Below are 16861 nucleotides of genomic sequence, written 5' to 3'. Positions count from 1 at the left end.
ATCCAATACCATCTCAGTCTCTAAGGATCCTGGTTCATTCATGTCAGAGCCTGAATTACTTAATAGTGTAGTGTTTGTTCTATTTAATTGTGAATCCACTTTTAGCTGTGTTTGCCAGGTACTCATTCAGTTTTGATTAATTAATCATATTTTTTCAAGTCGCTTTTTAAAAGAAAACACTGACAGTCAATATATTTTTGATTTGTTTCAATTGGAAATGTCAGGTGCAGAGAACTGAATTTTAAATTTGGCTTCAGCGCAAACATTGAGCAGCTATAAAAATAAAAAGCATATTTAAATATTTCGGGAAGTACCACTGGATTTCAGTAAAAAGATGGAAAAGAATTTCAATGGAATAGAGAAAAGATAACGTTTTTATATCATATATATAAGCTGTGTTGAAATTCCCATAATTTACCATAACAATAAATATTGTTGAGGCTAAATATATTGAGGATAAATTCAAGAACCTCTGAAAATGGGCAAAGTAATGTGAGGTTAAAATGTGCTCATTTCTTATCATAAACGTAGTACATGAACTCCAAGTTGCTGTCACTCGACCCGAAACATTAATTCTGATTCCACTCTACAGATGTATGTTCTCCCTGTGTCGATGCGGGTTTCCTTCAGATTGTCTGGTTTCCTTCCATAGGGACATTTAAGCAACTGCTGGACATGCACATGAATAGCAGTGAATTGAGGGGTCCATAAATTAGGTTATTCTATGTTAGATTAGGAATAATCCTCAACATAACATAGTGGGCTGAAGGGCCTGTTCTGTGCTATACATTTCTATGTTCTATGCAACCAGTTCTGCTGAGTTTTTCCAGAAATTTTTGTTTTTGTTTTAAGTTGTCTAATCATTTGGTTGCTTTTTCTTTGCAGCCCAGTGTTAAATGAACTGTTCAATGGCTTTGTTCAGTGCGGGGCCCAAATTCATCAAAGCTAGCTTTCACTACTTAAGGCTAGATTACACCTCTTAAAGAGAGCAGATGCTGCAAGTGGCTGAGGAAAAGAGTCTAACCTGTAAGAAAAGAAAATAGGGCATACAGTATAAAAGTTCCCTGATTCAGCACTGAAGCCCATCATGGAGTAGGATTTGTAGATATATATTCCAAATTCCCTCTGATCCCTCACCCTGATTGGATTCCTTCCATTTACAGCATTACCTGGTCTTGTTGAGCCTCTCAAAATACATTACCTCATAATTCTCTGGATTGAACTCCATTTACTTGCCCAATTGATCAGACTCTCCTTACCTTCCTTCAATCTAAAGCTTTCTCTTCACCATTAAAAGCAAGTTAAGAGACAGTGCTGAATCCTGTCAAACCGCATAGTTTACAAAAAAAAGTTGCAGAAAAAACTCAACCTTTGTCTTTTGCATCCTGCAATTAAACTAGGTTTAGGTTCAATTTACCACTTTACTTTGGACTCCAATAATTTTAATATTTAAAATCAGCTTGCCAAATGGCAAATCCACACTGCCCACTCCACCCTTAATAATGCCATCTGTCACCTTCTCAAAAAGTGAAGAAAATTGAAGACATTTTGTGAGTTGAAATGTTCAAGACAGGGACAGGAATATTACAGTCAAACCAAGATTAAATGCTGACTGACTAGTTTGCTTACATTGCATACTTTGCATACTTGTGGCATATGTTTCAGCACCTACACTAATAACCTCACCAAAGTCGCAGCCAGTGTGTCCCACAATAGAAATGTGTACATGTGGCACAATGTTTTGGACCCAAAACAGCATTGTAAAACTGATAGTATGACTGCTGCCCATCTGAAAGTTTGGGCAATCAACTGTAAATAAAAGCTATTTAAAAAAGCTTAGAACTTTCTCATGTTTTTCAAATTTAATTTTGTGCCTCACCTGAGAAAAGACTTTTTGGCACATGATACCTTGTGTACTGTAAGCAGGTGATAATTGTGAAAATCTGAGGAGTTGAGGGTAACATCACTCAAAGATACTCGTTTCAAAGCATTCAAGAAAAAGCCAGTACTTCAATTTCCAAAATAAAACTATTCTGTTTTGAAGGAACATTTCAGTAAAAAGTCATCATAGTCTAACTGAATCAAAGGGTTATTCTTTCAGTAGAGAGAGGGATTACTGGTGGTGATTTAACCTGAGAGAATAAATTGAGAAGGAGAACCCTTCATGGTAACGTCAGCCAGAGAAAGAATTGTACTCATGCTGTTAGCATCACTCTGCATGGCAAACCTGCCATCCAACCAAATGAGCTAATTGATTCTCACATTTCAGTGTTCTCATCTTTATAAGTCCTCTGTTCCATGACTTGGCTCCAAGGCTGTGACTATCAGTTCATCCAGATCTTTGTCTCCAATATTTTTCTTCTCCAGCTGTGATGTCAATTTATAAACCTCAATAAGGGATGGCACAGTGGCTCAGTAGTTAACACTGCTGCCTTGCAGCACCAGGGATCTAAGTTTGAATCCAGCCTCGGGTGACTGTCTGCGTGGAGTTTTGCACGTTCTCCCTGTGTCTGCGTGGGTTTCCTTCGGGTGCTCTGGTTTCCTCCCACAGTCCAAAGATGTGTGGATCACGTGAATTGGCCATGCTAAGTTGCCCATGGTGATAAAGGCATTAGTAGGAAGTAGGTGAGTGGGTCTGGGTGGGTTACTCTTTGGAGGGTCGGTATGGACTTGTTGGGCCAAAGGGCCTGTTTCCGCACTGTAGGAAATCTAATCTAATTTAATGTGAAGTTGCTGCAGACTGCGATAGCACACAGCATTTGCAAGAATTTCGTGCCTATTGGGGTATAAAGGGCACAGTCAGTCCATTACCTCAACACAATGTACCCTTTAGGAAAACTACTCATTGTATGGGCATACAGAAACCTAGAAAATAGGAGCAGGAATAGATCATTCAATTCTTTGAGCCCATACAATACGATCATAGTTTATCTCTTCCAACTCAGTGTAGTGTTCCCATTTTATCCTCATATCTTTTGGTCCCTTTGGCCATAAGAACTATATGAAATTCCTTCTTGAAAATAATTTCCAAATTCAACTCTCTGCTGTGGTGGGATTTGAATTTGGATTCCCTAACCTGCTGGATTACTAATCAAGTAACAATACCACCATTCCTCTCCTAATTAATTCCCATGTGATCGATAAGGATGAATCAGGTACACCAACAATTTAGGAATCGTTACTCTCTGTTATGCTTCTGTATCTTCCAGTAAATGATTGTCTTCCTGGCATGTCGCACGTAGCCCTCAGAGTTCTAAAACCTACCCTTAAACCTTCAAGGAAAGCCATTCATTGAACTAGCACCTTCGCAATATATCTCAGTCAAACATCAGTGGTTCAATCAGAGCTGTCTTGATGTTAAAGACATGTACTTATGAACTAAAGCTTTTTAAAACTATAGTCATCCTTTAACAATAGATACAGAGGAGCTTTTAAACAAGTCTTACAAAAATCATCTGACTTGTCTTATGGATTTACCTACAATTAGCCAGCTGGAAGTGTCAAACTGTATGTGAGAAGACCAACAGGAGATTTTATAAAAGTTTTCAAAATCATGGATCTGGACAGAGTAGATATGGGGAAACGTTGCATTCTTTCAAAGAATCAAGAACCAGAGGGATTGGATTTGAATTGTAGTTAAGTAAATGCAAAGTGAAAAACATCTTTTTCACATAGTTTGAGTTTGGAATGCACTACCTGGAAGTGTGATAGAGACTGCTTCAATTGCAGCACTCAAAAGGGCATGAGCTGAATATTTAAAAAGAAACAATGTTCAGGGTTATGGAGAAAGGTGAATCAAATAACAAAGGTGGGTGTCTAAGAAGAATGAGGAGAGAGGATACAAACTAATTTGTACTAAATTTAAAGGGGCTTCCTAAATAGACAGATGTGTGGGTAAACATGCATTAATCATTTCAAAGTGATAGGACAAGATGTGAAAAAGAATACAAGACATTTAGTTTAAAAAAACTGAGACATAAGACATAAAAAACTTAGAGAGACCTGAATGACGTCAGCTGTGGTGAGACATGGTAGAACTACATAAAAAGGGAAAATTCTTGATATTGAAGACCAGTTGGGCCCATGGAAAATTCATCTCATAGCTTACTGTAGAGGATATCCATGTTGGACACCAGGCATAAACATTTCAGGGCACTCTCCATGGTTTCAGCCACATGCGCCCCATATCTATGGGCATTGGCATCTGACATGTGCTAGCCTCTAAGAACCTTCATGGCAAATTTTTAATCCATTTGCAGGATACTTCTATACTTCATTGCTGTACTTGAGGTGCAACACCATCTTTCATTGTAAAGTTGCAGCAAAGACACTGTGTTCCTGGGGTGGAGAAATCCAATTGATGGAAAGGATCAGGCTGCATCTCAGGGCGGCTCACTTGATCTCTTACCACTTGTTCAATTAGCACCTACCTGGATACTCACAGCATCGCTGACTTGTCTTGTCTTATTGTTAGTGAGTTTTGAGAAGATTTGTAGCTCAGGTTGAGGTTCTGGATATAGGTTTGCATGCTGAGGTGGTTTCTTTACGTTGGTGATGTTATCACCACAGGAAATTACATCACCAACCCAAAGAAACCTAAACCTATAAATAGAAAGCAGGACTTATCAGCAGTGCTTCACCTGAGGCCCACTGAAGATGTTACCTAGTAGGGTGACGAAACATCTGGAAATAAACCTTCCAGCTCAGCGAGCAAACCTATATCCTTGTCTTATTGTGTCTTGCCCATCAGCCAGAGATATTGGACTCATAGAACTGCTTTGTCATTGTTGTCAGCAGTTCTCAATCAAGAGAGATAGCCTTTGGTCAGGAGGCCCCAGCACAATAAATCAAAGGAAACCTCCAGTGCCAGATTAGGAGCTTGGATAGTGTCCATGAGCCACTTGGCTAGACAAATTCAGGATGGTCTCATCATTAGGGATCAGGAGCTGAACATTGAGCAGCCCATATTGTGATCTGTTTTCCTCCAGTAATGAGAGAAAGGTACTAAAGGTGGCACAGCTGTTAATTAAGGGGTAAGTGGGGAGGTGTCCTGAGTGAGTGAGTAGGCAGCCCAGAGGGATTGAAGTGTGTAACAGTGAGCGAAGAAAGATGTTGCAGGCAGTAGTAAGGACATGAGCCTTGGTAGGAGGTGGCTCCAGGAACAGAGAATAAGTGCAATGTTATAATTGTTGCAAGTCTTGTGTAGTAGCTTTGTCAGGTTGACAACTTATGTTTAGGTATGCTTCATGCTGCTCCTGACATTTCTTTCTGTGTTCTTCATTAAACCAGATTAATCCCTAGTCTACTGGTAATGGTAATCTGAGATTATGGATTGTAGCTGAAAAAAGTTCTGTTGTTGCTGATGACCCACAATGCCCCCTGGGTATCTAATTTTGAGCTGGTGGATCTGTTTGTAATGATTTAATGAAATGGAAGGTATCCTCAACATAAATATGAGATTTTGTTTCCCCAAGGCTGTATAATGATGATTCCTTCTTCAAGAATGTCGCAGTCTATGTCACAGAAGCCGAACACCAGCTCTCTGAAACCATGCCCTATCCCCCCCTTGACCACAACCCCAGTTTAGCTCATCAGGCCACTGTCACCCGCATTGTCTGTGACCTCATCGCCTCCGGTGAACTCCCCTCCACTGCCTCCAACCTCATAGTTTCACAGCCTCGCACTGCATGCGTCTACCTGCTCCCCAAGATCTAACATTCCTGAAAAATGGGTTATGCCCAAAACGTTACCTTTTCCACCTTCTGATGCTGCCTGGTTTGCTATGCTGTTCCAGCTTCTTGTTTGTCTCCTTTGAATTCTGGCATCTGCAGATTTTTTTTTATCTCTAATGATCATTCCTATCAATGTTATCATATTTGGATGAATTTGTGACAAGTAGATTAGCCTACCAGCTATATCCTTTAGAACTTGGCCAGCTCAGTCAGTCCTTGTGACACCACATCAAGACTTGGTGATGATCATTAAAGTCACCAACTAAGAGTAAATCTATTCTCTTAGCACCTTCAATGCTTCTTCTAGTTGGTGTTCAACATGGAGAAGAACCGGATCATCAGCTGAGAGAGGACAATAGGTAGCAATCAGCAGGAGGTTTCATTATCCATGTTTAACCTGACACCATGAGAATTCATTACATTCAGAGTCAATGTTGAGTACTGCCAAGTCACCTCTGGTAGGTCTGTCCTGTGGGCAGGATAGGATATACGCAGGCATGGTGTTGGTTGTGTCTAGAACGTGACTGTTAGGCATGGTTTGCTAGACCATTTCAAAGGGCAGTTAAGAGTCATTTGCATTGCTGTGGATCTCAAATCCATGTAGGCTAAACCCAATAAAGGCAGCAGATTTCCTTCCTAAAGGGATATTATTGAACTAGATCGGTTTGTCTGGACTACTACTTCAGTGACACCTTCACTTCCTTGTATGTCACTTCACTACTTATACTTTCTACACCCAGCATGGAGAGGCTCACATAGTAAAAATTAAATATTTGAGGGCTTGTGCTGACCATCTTAATCCTCATTACTTTGAGATTATTGGAGCCGTCAACAATTGGGAACTGTGGATAGAAATCTCAAAAATATTTCTACTAATGCCACAGCTTGGCATCAACTCAATTTGTAATTCACACAGAACTTACAGCAATGTGTAACACTTGCCATTCAGGAGTTTGAACCTGTACAATGTTGTCTGGCACGCACTGAGCTTGGATTTGGCTGAAACCTTATGGGTTAAACAAGTTACATTTGAGAAGTTAACATTCACCATGTCTAGCCAAGACTGAATCATGTTCTTGCAGATTGAGTACAATAACTGAGTTCTTTCTGCCTTGTGCTATTTCAGAACAAGGCATCAGCTGTCCAGACCCGCATGAAATAAATGGCCTATAGGCAGTTATCCACAAAAACTGGTTTCAGGTGAGCGTGCTTTTGGCCTGTGTTCATTGCTGGAATGGGCTACAGTTTCAAACTGTATCTTATCCTGGTGTTGACAGATGAATGTAAGATTGTTCTCTTGACAAGACAAGGAAAGAAACAAAACCCTCTTCTCAACTATTAAAAAGAAATAAAGTAATTAATGCTTTACAGTCTGGCCCCTGGTAGATTAAATGCTAAAGTGTAATCCTCCCCACCCTTTCCACATCACCTGTGCTATGTTTGTCACTTGGCTTCATTACACTTTGATTTATTAGGGTCCTTTAGTGGTTGTAAGAAAATTATATCCATTGCATTTCTACCTAAGCAGCTGCTGTTTGACATTCCACAACTCAGAGCTGAGAAGCATCCAAATTGTTATTCACATGAGAATGTTGTTTAACTTTCAGTGCACCAGTTCTTGTGCCTTAGCTAATTATTGCCTCCATCAGTTCTCCCCACATAATCTGCATCACATCCATTCTCCTTTGCCCTTGTACAATGAAAGCGTCGGTCCATGCTAGCAAACAATACCTAACAGTTAACAGCTCTCTAATGTCTCACTCAAGTGGACATTTTTAATTCATTTTTCTTAGTCTTTGACTTTAATACATTATCTCCACTTATTGACTGATATGAGTGTAGGCTTAATCATAAATGACATAATTATATTTTCTAATTATTTTATTTATGTGAAAAAAAGTCCCAATGCATTGGACTTTTTGATTAGGAGGTTTGTTTGCTGTAATTAATTTTGCTTCCTTTGCCTTTTGTCCTCAAGACCAAGGGTAAAACAGATATGCAGTTTTTGATAGAGGTAGATATGAGCTCAAATTGTCAATGACTATGAAATGAAAAGATGTCATGCCAGAGGAAAACTGCAATATATTTTATGTCAAGTTTCAACTATCTGGTGTGATTCTGCTTCCAATCAGATGTTTAACCTGATGCAACAGTGTTTACGTTCTGTAACGTATGAAACCAGGCAAGGATATTGTAGAATTGAAGAATCCATTACAAGCAAATGTAATAGCTTTATCCCACTTTCATCTCCCTAGTTACCTGCCTCTCTCTTATTCCATGAGGAAAACAGCCTGTTGAGCTGCTCAGCATTCAGATTTTCACCCGTTATATGGACAGCATCCTGACTCTGACCACCCCGAGTGGATGAATGACCATTTCATAGCCTCTGGACTAATATTGGAGGCTGCCCTTGACTTACTGTACCAGGACCATCTGAGTGAAGGCTTGACTTGACTGAGGACTGTTGACAACAATGACAGATTTTCTTCCTTTGCACTAAACAGCACAGGAAGAGAGAAGTAGTGATTCTGACACCTCTGGCTGAGAGGACAAACTGCAAAAAGTCAAGGCAAGCTATTGCAAGGCAGGGATATTGCGAGCATCCTGGTAGGCTCAAAGTGAGTTACTACTATGACATTGAGCTAAGGGCCTGGAGATACAGTCTGCTTCAGTCTATGTGCTGAGTGTACATCCCTGAGTGCACAGTGACTTTGCAGAAGCATTGCATCATAATTGCCAGTGCAGCACCAAGTGCAACATTGAAATGTAAGTCAGTCCGAGACATGTCTTGAGGGTTCTTACATGCTGGCAGATTTAGGCTGCTAATATCCATGGCATTTATTGTGCATTGCTGGTGCCCATGGAGATGTTGATGCCTGATGTTCAACTCAGAGGATGTTCAGAACAATCGTAAACTGAACTTGCCAACTACCTGCTCTGGTTTCCATGTTACTTTTCACAATGTTTAGCTTATTTGGTGACTTTGGTGAAATAGAAAGCTGAATATTAATAAGCTGAGTTGGGCTATTAATAAGGCGTTTAGCAAGCAATAATCACTGTAACTGGCAACTCAATCTTGCCTCGACAGAAGATCACTGTGCTGTTTGCAAAAACATTGAAGATCGACAAATGCTCCCAAGGTTGAGATTGGCATGACTAGACATCTTGTCTGATTCTGTTACAAATCTCATTGTAGTCTTATAAGAACTCTATAAAATTCTGCCCGTTGCATTTGTATTTCTAACTTTCAGTCTCTGCCCAGTGTACAGTTTTGGTAGTTCTCTACTTGCTTTCTCATTTTGTATCTCCTGTATTTTTCTCTACCTGTATGAGGAAACCAGAGCACCTGGAGGGAACCCACACAGGCACAGGGAGAATGTGCAAACTCCAGAGACTGTCGCCTGAGTTTGGAATTGAACTGTGAGCCACCATGCCGTCTTGATAGAATATTCTGCTAGAACATTTGAGTGGGGTGATGATGTGATGTGGATCACTCCTTACTGAGAACTTGCACCATGAAACAATTTTCCAGTTTATTGCAGTCCATTGTCAGACACTATCTGATCCTGGATATTGAATAAACTAAAAATAACACTCGGTTTCAGCAATAGTCATATCTATTTGTTGTTACCTTGAAAAAAAACGATGGGACATTTAGAGAAGTAATACATCAAAAGGATATAATCTTCTCTGCACATCATAAATGTGTTAGTTGCTACTTCTGCGCAAGGAGAGGACAGTTGAATAACCTGCTCAGCATTTCAGATGTAATCATCCTGGTACCTGCTATACATCTCACTTCATAGTTATTTATTTTCTAACCAATCCATTCAGGCATATTTTGATGCATCTCTGGGACAGGTGGGCCTTGAATGCAGGCCTTCTGGTTTAAATTTCAAAGTTATATCTTTGGAGATTTTTGACTGATGCACTTGTATTGAATGTGGTCTGTTCTGGCACGGTAGGTCTGGTTAATATCTTATGAATCGTGACTATACTGAGATCAGTGTACTGGTAGTCCTGCTATTGTAGACCATTGGTACCTACTAGCTAGAAGAATGCAGGAAACCAAGAGAGCATATCATAGAATTTTAAAATTTATTCTTTTTGTGACTTGTTGGCAACACTAGTTGGCCAGCATTTATTTCCCATCCCTAGTTGCCCTTGAGAAGGTGGTGATGAGTTACCTTCTTGAGCCACTGCAGTCTACTGTGAGTTGATCCACAATGCCATTAGGGAGAGAACTCCAGGATTTTGACCCAGTTACAGTGAAAGAACGGCGATATATTTCCAAGTCAGGATGGTGAGTGGCTTGGAGGGGAATTCGAAGGTGGTGGTGTTCCCCTTCAAATTTATCTGCTGCCCTTGTCCTTCTAAATGGAAGTGATTGTGGGTTCGGAAGGTGCTGTCTGAGGATTTTTGGTGAATTTCTGCAGTGCATCTTGTAGATAGAACACACTACTGAGCATTGGAGGGAATTGATGTGGTGCCAATAAAGGGGGTTGCTTTGTCCTGGATGTTGTCAAGCTTCTTGAGTGTTGTTGGGGCTGCAGTCATCCAGACAAGTGGGAGTATTCCATCACACTCCTGACTTGCACCTTGTAGATGGTAGACAGGCTTTCAGGAGTCAGGAAGTGAGTCAGTGTCTGGAGAGTCGCGAATGGTACTGCACATTGTGCAAGCATTGGCAAATATCCCCAGTTCTGATCTTAAGATGAAGGGAAGGTCATTGATGAAGCAGCTGAAGATGGCTGGGCCTCAGACCCTATCATGAAGAACACCTGCAGACATGCCCTTATCACAGAGTCCTACAGTGTGGAAGCAGGCCATTCACCCTTCGACTCTACACCGACCCTCTGAAGAGCACCCCACTGAGATCGACCCTGCTACTCTATTCCTGTAACCCTGCATATCTCATGGTTAATCCACCTAACCTACACATCCCTGGATACTATGGGCAATTTAACAAGGCCAAACCACCTATTCTGCACATCGTTGTGGGAAGAAACCGGAGCACCTGAAGGAAACCCATGCAGGCACAGGGTAAATGTGTAAACTCCACACAGACAGTTGCCCAAGGCTGGAATTGAACCCCAGTCTCTGGCACTGTGAGGCAACAGTGCTAACCACTGAACCACTGAGCTTATGTATTGACACTTCAGAGTGGCTGTGCTGATGTACAGAATTGGTACCTATTACACTCTCTTGTAGGTTGTACCATGGAGCACCATTCACTGAAGTACATGTTTTCCAGGATGCATAGTGGTAATATATTGGCACTAGCTCTGATGCAATATCATTTTAGTGTGTGTCACCCTGCCTTTCCAAGACATCTGATATTAATGTTTGTAAACATTTCCAGTTACCATGAACCATTGAAATGGTATATGAGTTTAACAATGTGAGAAGGTGGGTCATCTTATAAAACTTGGTCTTTGCATGATTGATTCTGAACCATAATAATGTGTTTGATTAGATTAGATTACATTACAGTGTGGAAACAGGCCCTTCGGCCCAACAAGTCCACACCGACCCGCGCGAAGCGCAATCCACCCATACCCCTGCAATTACCCCTTACCTAACACTACGGGCAATTTAGCATGGCCAATCCACCTGACCTGCACATCTTTGGACTGTGGGAGGAAACCGGAGCACCCGGAGGAAACCCACGCAGACACGGGGAGAACGTGCAAACTCCACACAGTCAGTCGCCTGAGGCGGGAATTGAACCCGGGTCTCTGGCGCTGTGAGGCAGCAGTGCTAACCACCGTGCCACCCATTTGTGTTTGTGCATCTTCTTAGCACTTCCCTTGCTCCAATGTTGTAGTGTTGTACTATCTTATTGGTCATCTGTGTTTTGTGCTGGAGGTTAGCTTGGATTTTGGAACCAAATCTCCTGCACATTCATGTCTAATACCCTTGGGAACAAATGCTTTACAGATATTAGTAAAATTGGACAGCTTATGAAAAATGTGAAAAACCTCATCTGTTGCAGATGTTGGTTTGAAGTGCTTTGCTGCCTATAACAATGTTGTTGGCTGTGCCTAAAGTATGTATTTCTTATTAGCCTATGGCTTCATATTGCATCTGTCTGTGAATAATATATCCATGTTATAGCTCTTCTTCCTACCCAAAAGATCTTTCCTAAAGCCTTTATTAGTAATCGAGGTGACTAATTAATTTAGTGAATCACTCTGATAATTCTCATTTGGAAAAGTTACATTCATGCCCTTTGCAGCAGCATCTTCTGACAAACTAATCAACAGAACTGTTAGGACTGAATTTTCTCAGACCCTGAATGATGTGGGCTATGGCGAAAAATGTGGGAGAATCATGTGAGAAGCCACATAAAGGCCATTCTTGAGCAGCAAGACCAAGCAAATGTGATATCAAGATGAGATTCTGACAAGTGATTGGTAAGAGGCCTATTCGCAGGAATTAATGCTCATAGTCACCCTCATTATATTCTACAACAAAAACTGAGATTGCTAGAAAAGCTCAGCAGGTCTGGCAGCATCTGTGGAGAGAAATCAGAGTTAATATTTCGGGTCCAGTGACTCATTATTTTCTAATCTTACCTCATTAGCATGATCCTACCTCCCATCAAACAGGACTAGACGCTAACAATTCACAACGTGAAATCCAATGTGGATACAGGGTGACTCCAGCTTGCCACTTGCTCTTCCAGATCTCCATTTTGGACACTTGACAGCAATGTTTTAGGCCACACTCTATGGAAGAGGCTGCATGCACCCTATGTCCACAGATGCTGGCATCCGACATTATGTCAGCTTCTCCATGCTATTGTGGCATATCTTGATCCACTTACGGTATGGATCTGCACTTCAATGCTGCAGAATGTTGTAGAACGGATACACTGGCAACTATCATCAAAACTGCTGAAAGGACACTTTGTGCACAGGAACATTGCAGCAGGCCCTGAACAGAAAAGTTAGCACGAGAATGAGGTGATTTATTGAAATGGTGAGTAACATAGGGTAATTTCTACGGACAGAGATAAGAGAAGGCTATAGCTAGGGATGGGCTTTACTGGATCAAAATGGCGCCAATACCTTAATTCATAACATTGAACGGTATGATGAGGAAAGATTTAAACTAATATGGTAAGTCTGTAAAATTTGTAAAATGTAAAATTAATCAGGTTTTTGAAATGCAAACAAATACTTTCTCTGAAATAAATAACAATAAACTGTCAGGACTAAGTATCAAAGTATGTCTGTGGAAGGGACAGACAACAAAATCAAAAAAATTAAAAGAAAGATCAGAAAAAAATAATAAAGGTCAATGTTCTGATAACATTTGTCAGGATTGAGTGACAGGCATATGAACAGTTTGCAATTACCTCTGATGCTCCATTTATGGTTAACAGTTCACCATAATTTCTCTGAGCAGGCTCTACTCATTATGTCATTAATCTCTCAAGAAAAATAAATAGCATTATCTATTTCCACACCCAACCTTCTGCACATGTACAAGCATGCAAAATTTCTACTGAAACTGAACAAGACTACCTAGTTCGCAAATACTGCAACATCCGATCAGTTTAGCTCTCTGGGCTGTTTCTCCAAATTGCTTTTCAGAGTAACAACGAGGCTGCAGATTTATTAACTGCACTGGTTAGAAAAAAAACTGTCTAAACGTTTCATGCTCTGCCTTTGTTGAGTTGAAGGCCAATGTGAAGGTGGAAGTACAGAATGGAATGCAAAGGCATCTTCCATTAAGTTGTGAGTAGACACAGGCGCTAACACCAATTCTTGTGAGGTTTGGCTTTCTGCCGTAATAATCAAATGGCTAAACACAAGAATAGTGAATAAGAGTGAAAATTGGGTTTCAGGAGCTCAGTAGCAGTTAGAAAAATTACAATTGAATTTTATGACACTTGTCAGCACTATAATTGGAAGGTATGTAGAATCCCAATTAATTAAATCTCAGACTTATTATAACCCTGTTCAGGTGCAGAGTCCTTTCATTCTTTTGGATACATACAGTATTTCTTTGTTAAAAGGAAGCCAAAATACATTATGTGGATTTCTGACACTGAATTTCTAAAGAAAAATTCAACATTTGTACAGGCAGACACAAGAACATGGAAAAACTCAGTTGGTCTAGCAGCATCTGTGGAGAGAAAGCAGAATTAACATATTGGTTCCAGTCACCCCTTTTCAGAACTGACTGTAGCTAGTAAAAGGTTGGTATATATGCTGAAGATGGGAAGCGGTGGGAGTAAACAATAAAGTCATAGAGTCATACAGCACAGAAAAGAAAAAGCTTCTGTCCAACTCATTCATGGTAACTAAGTTTCCCCAACTAAACTAGTTCCACTTGCCTGCATTTGGCCCATATCCCACTAAACCTTTCCTATTCAATGTACCTATCCAAATGTCTTTTAAATGTTGCAACTGTCCCTGCATCTATCACTTCCTTTGGTAGCTGAAGCTCACAGATGGAGAGCAGTGATCAGACAGATAAAGGAATGGGTAAAGATCAGTCTGTGGGAATCAATAGTTGCTAATGAGTTGGTTGTGATAGCAGCTCATATGATAGCAAGACCTGGTGTGTGGGGGAGTGGGGAAAGAACACAGAAAAAGATGCTCATGCCATAAAGATATTGAACTTAATATTGAGTCCTGAAGACTGCAGGGTTCCCAAGTGGAAAATGAGGTGCTGTTCTTCCAGTTTCTGCTGAGCTTCATTGGAATGCTGCAGCAAGCCCGAGAAAGAGATGTTGGCCAGGGAACATGGTGTTGGGTGGAAATGGCAGGCAGCTGGAGGCTCAGGGTCATGTTTAAGGAAAGAACGTATGTGTTCTACAAAGCAGTCACCCAGTCTGCATTTTGTCATGTGTAGAGAAACCACATTGTAAGCAGTGAAGACAGTAGACTAGATTGAGTGAAGTCCAGATAAATAGCTGCTACACCTGGAAAATATGTCTGGTGCCTTGGACAGTGAGGCAGGAGATGGACAGGTTTTACACCTTCTGCGATTGTATGAGAAGGTACCATGAGGCTGTGGGAGGAGGATTGAACCTGGGTGTCCTGGAGGGAATAGTTCTTGCAAAAGGTTAACAAGGAAGGGGAGGGAACTGTGTCTGGTGGTGGCATCCCACTGAAAGTGGCTGAATTGGTGGCGAATGATCTTTTGGATGTGAATTTTCGTGGAATAGTAGGTGAAGACAAGGGGTCCCTATGTCTGTTATGGAATGAATAGAAGGGGTGAGGGCTAAAGTGCAGGAGATGGGTTGGCTGAGCACCCTATCACCATGGTGGTGGAGAATCCTCAGTTGAGGACAAAGGTGGACATTTCAGAGGCCCTCTTGTAAAGAGTGGCATCATTGGAACAGACGCAATGGACACAGAGGTGGCAGTACAGGTATGATGGACTGAATAACGTCCATTTGCACTGTAGCAGTTCTGTGATTCTGATCCAATACTAATTGACTGTATTTGTGATTTTACCAAATAGTTTGAATGCTTTGTTATATATTTGTGATTTGATTGAAATACTTTTTCAGTATGGTAACTGGTGACAGCGCTGGTTTCTGAGGAAGTCCGGTCAGCCAAGTTTGTGGTACCTTGAATGGTACAGACATGCAAGAAGGGAAGGAGAAGGAAGGAAGAAAAATTGCAATGGTGAATTCATTTGTTATGGGAACAGACTGGCATTTCGCTAAACATAACCCTGGGATGGTTTGTTGTATCCCTAGTGCCACAGTCAAGGGTGTTACAGTGAGGCTGCAGGGCATTCTTTTGTACAAGCCAAATGGGCTGTAACTGAACAGAGCTGGGACTGATTTCCTTGTGGGTGTTTTGCTTTCACATTTGGGATGAAGTTAAATTAAATCAGCAGGGGTGTGGGATCCAAGAGAGAATATTTGAGAGGAATAGCAGGCTACACAAAGTACTTGGGAGTGATAGAAGGCAATAGTGTAAAGAATAGAAAGTCAATAAATGAAGTTGGAATCAAAGAGAAAGTAATGAAGTCTAAATCAGGGTTACTGATCACGTATGTGAATGCATGGAATATATTAAATAAGATCCAGGAGTTATAGTTACAGATTACCATGTTGTGGTGATAGTGAGATTTGGCTAAAGAAAGGGCAGGGCCATGTGTTAAGTATTCCTGGTTACAGTGTGTTCAGAAAAGTTAGGAAAAGAAAGCAAAGAGGACGGTTGGCAGTTAGTATAGAAGCGTAAAACAGTGCTGGAGAAAGAGTATTAGGCCAGGGCTAAGGAACAAAAAAGTTACAATTATATTACTTGATGTCGTTTATTAATCATGAATTAGAGGTATAGTTAGTAAGTTTGCACATGACACCAAAATTGGAGGTGTAGTGGACAGCGAAGAACGTTACCTCAGAGTACAACAGGATCTTGATCAGCTAAGCCAATGGGCTGAGAAGTGGCAGATGGAACTTAATTTAGATAAATGTGAGGTGCTGCGTTTTGGGAAAGCAAATATTAGCAGGACTTATACACTTAATGGTAAGGTCCTAGGGAGTGTTGCTGGACAGAGACCTTGGAGTGCAGATTCATAGCTCCTTGAAAGTTTGGTATGCTTTCCTTTATTGGTCGGAGTATTGAGTATCGGAGTTGGGAGGTCATGCTGCAGCTGGACAGCACATTGGTTAAACCAATACTGGAATATTGCATGCAATTCTGGTCTCCTTCCTATCGGAAAGATGTTGTGAAACTTGAAAGAGTTCAGAAAAGATTTACAAGGATGTTGCCAGTATTGGAGGATTTGAGCTATAGGGAGAGGCTGAACAGGTTGGGGTTGTTTTCCCTGGAGCATCAGAGGCTGAGGGGTGACCTTATAGAGGTTTATAAAATTATGAGGGGCATGGATAGGGTAAATAGACAAAGTCTTTTCCCTGGGGTTGGGGAGTCCAGAACTATAGGGTATAGGTTTAGGGTGAGAGGGAAGAGATATAAAAGAGACCTAAGGGGCAACTTTTTCACACAGAGAGTGGTACGTGTATGGAATGAGCTGCCAGAGGAAGCGGTGGAGGCTGGTATAATTGCAACATTTAAAAGGCATTTGGATGGATATGTGAATAGGAAGGGTTTGGAGGGATACGGGCTGGGTGTTGACAGGTGGAACTAAATTGG

Source organism: Chiloscyllium punctatum, chromosome 32 (genome assembly GCF_047496795.1).
Source record: "Chiloscyllium punctatum isolate Juve2018m chromosome 32, sChiPun1.3, whole genome shotgun sequence".
In the NCBI taxonomy this organism is placed as follows: domain Eukaryota; kingdom Metazoa; phylum Chordata; class Chondrichthyes; order Orectolobiformes; family Hemiscylliidae; genus Chiloscyllium; species Chiloscyllium punctatum.
This window is presented reverse-complemented; position numbering follows the sequence as displayed.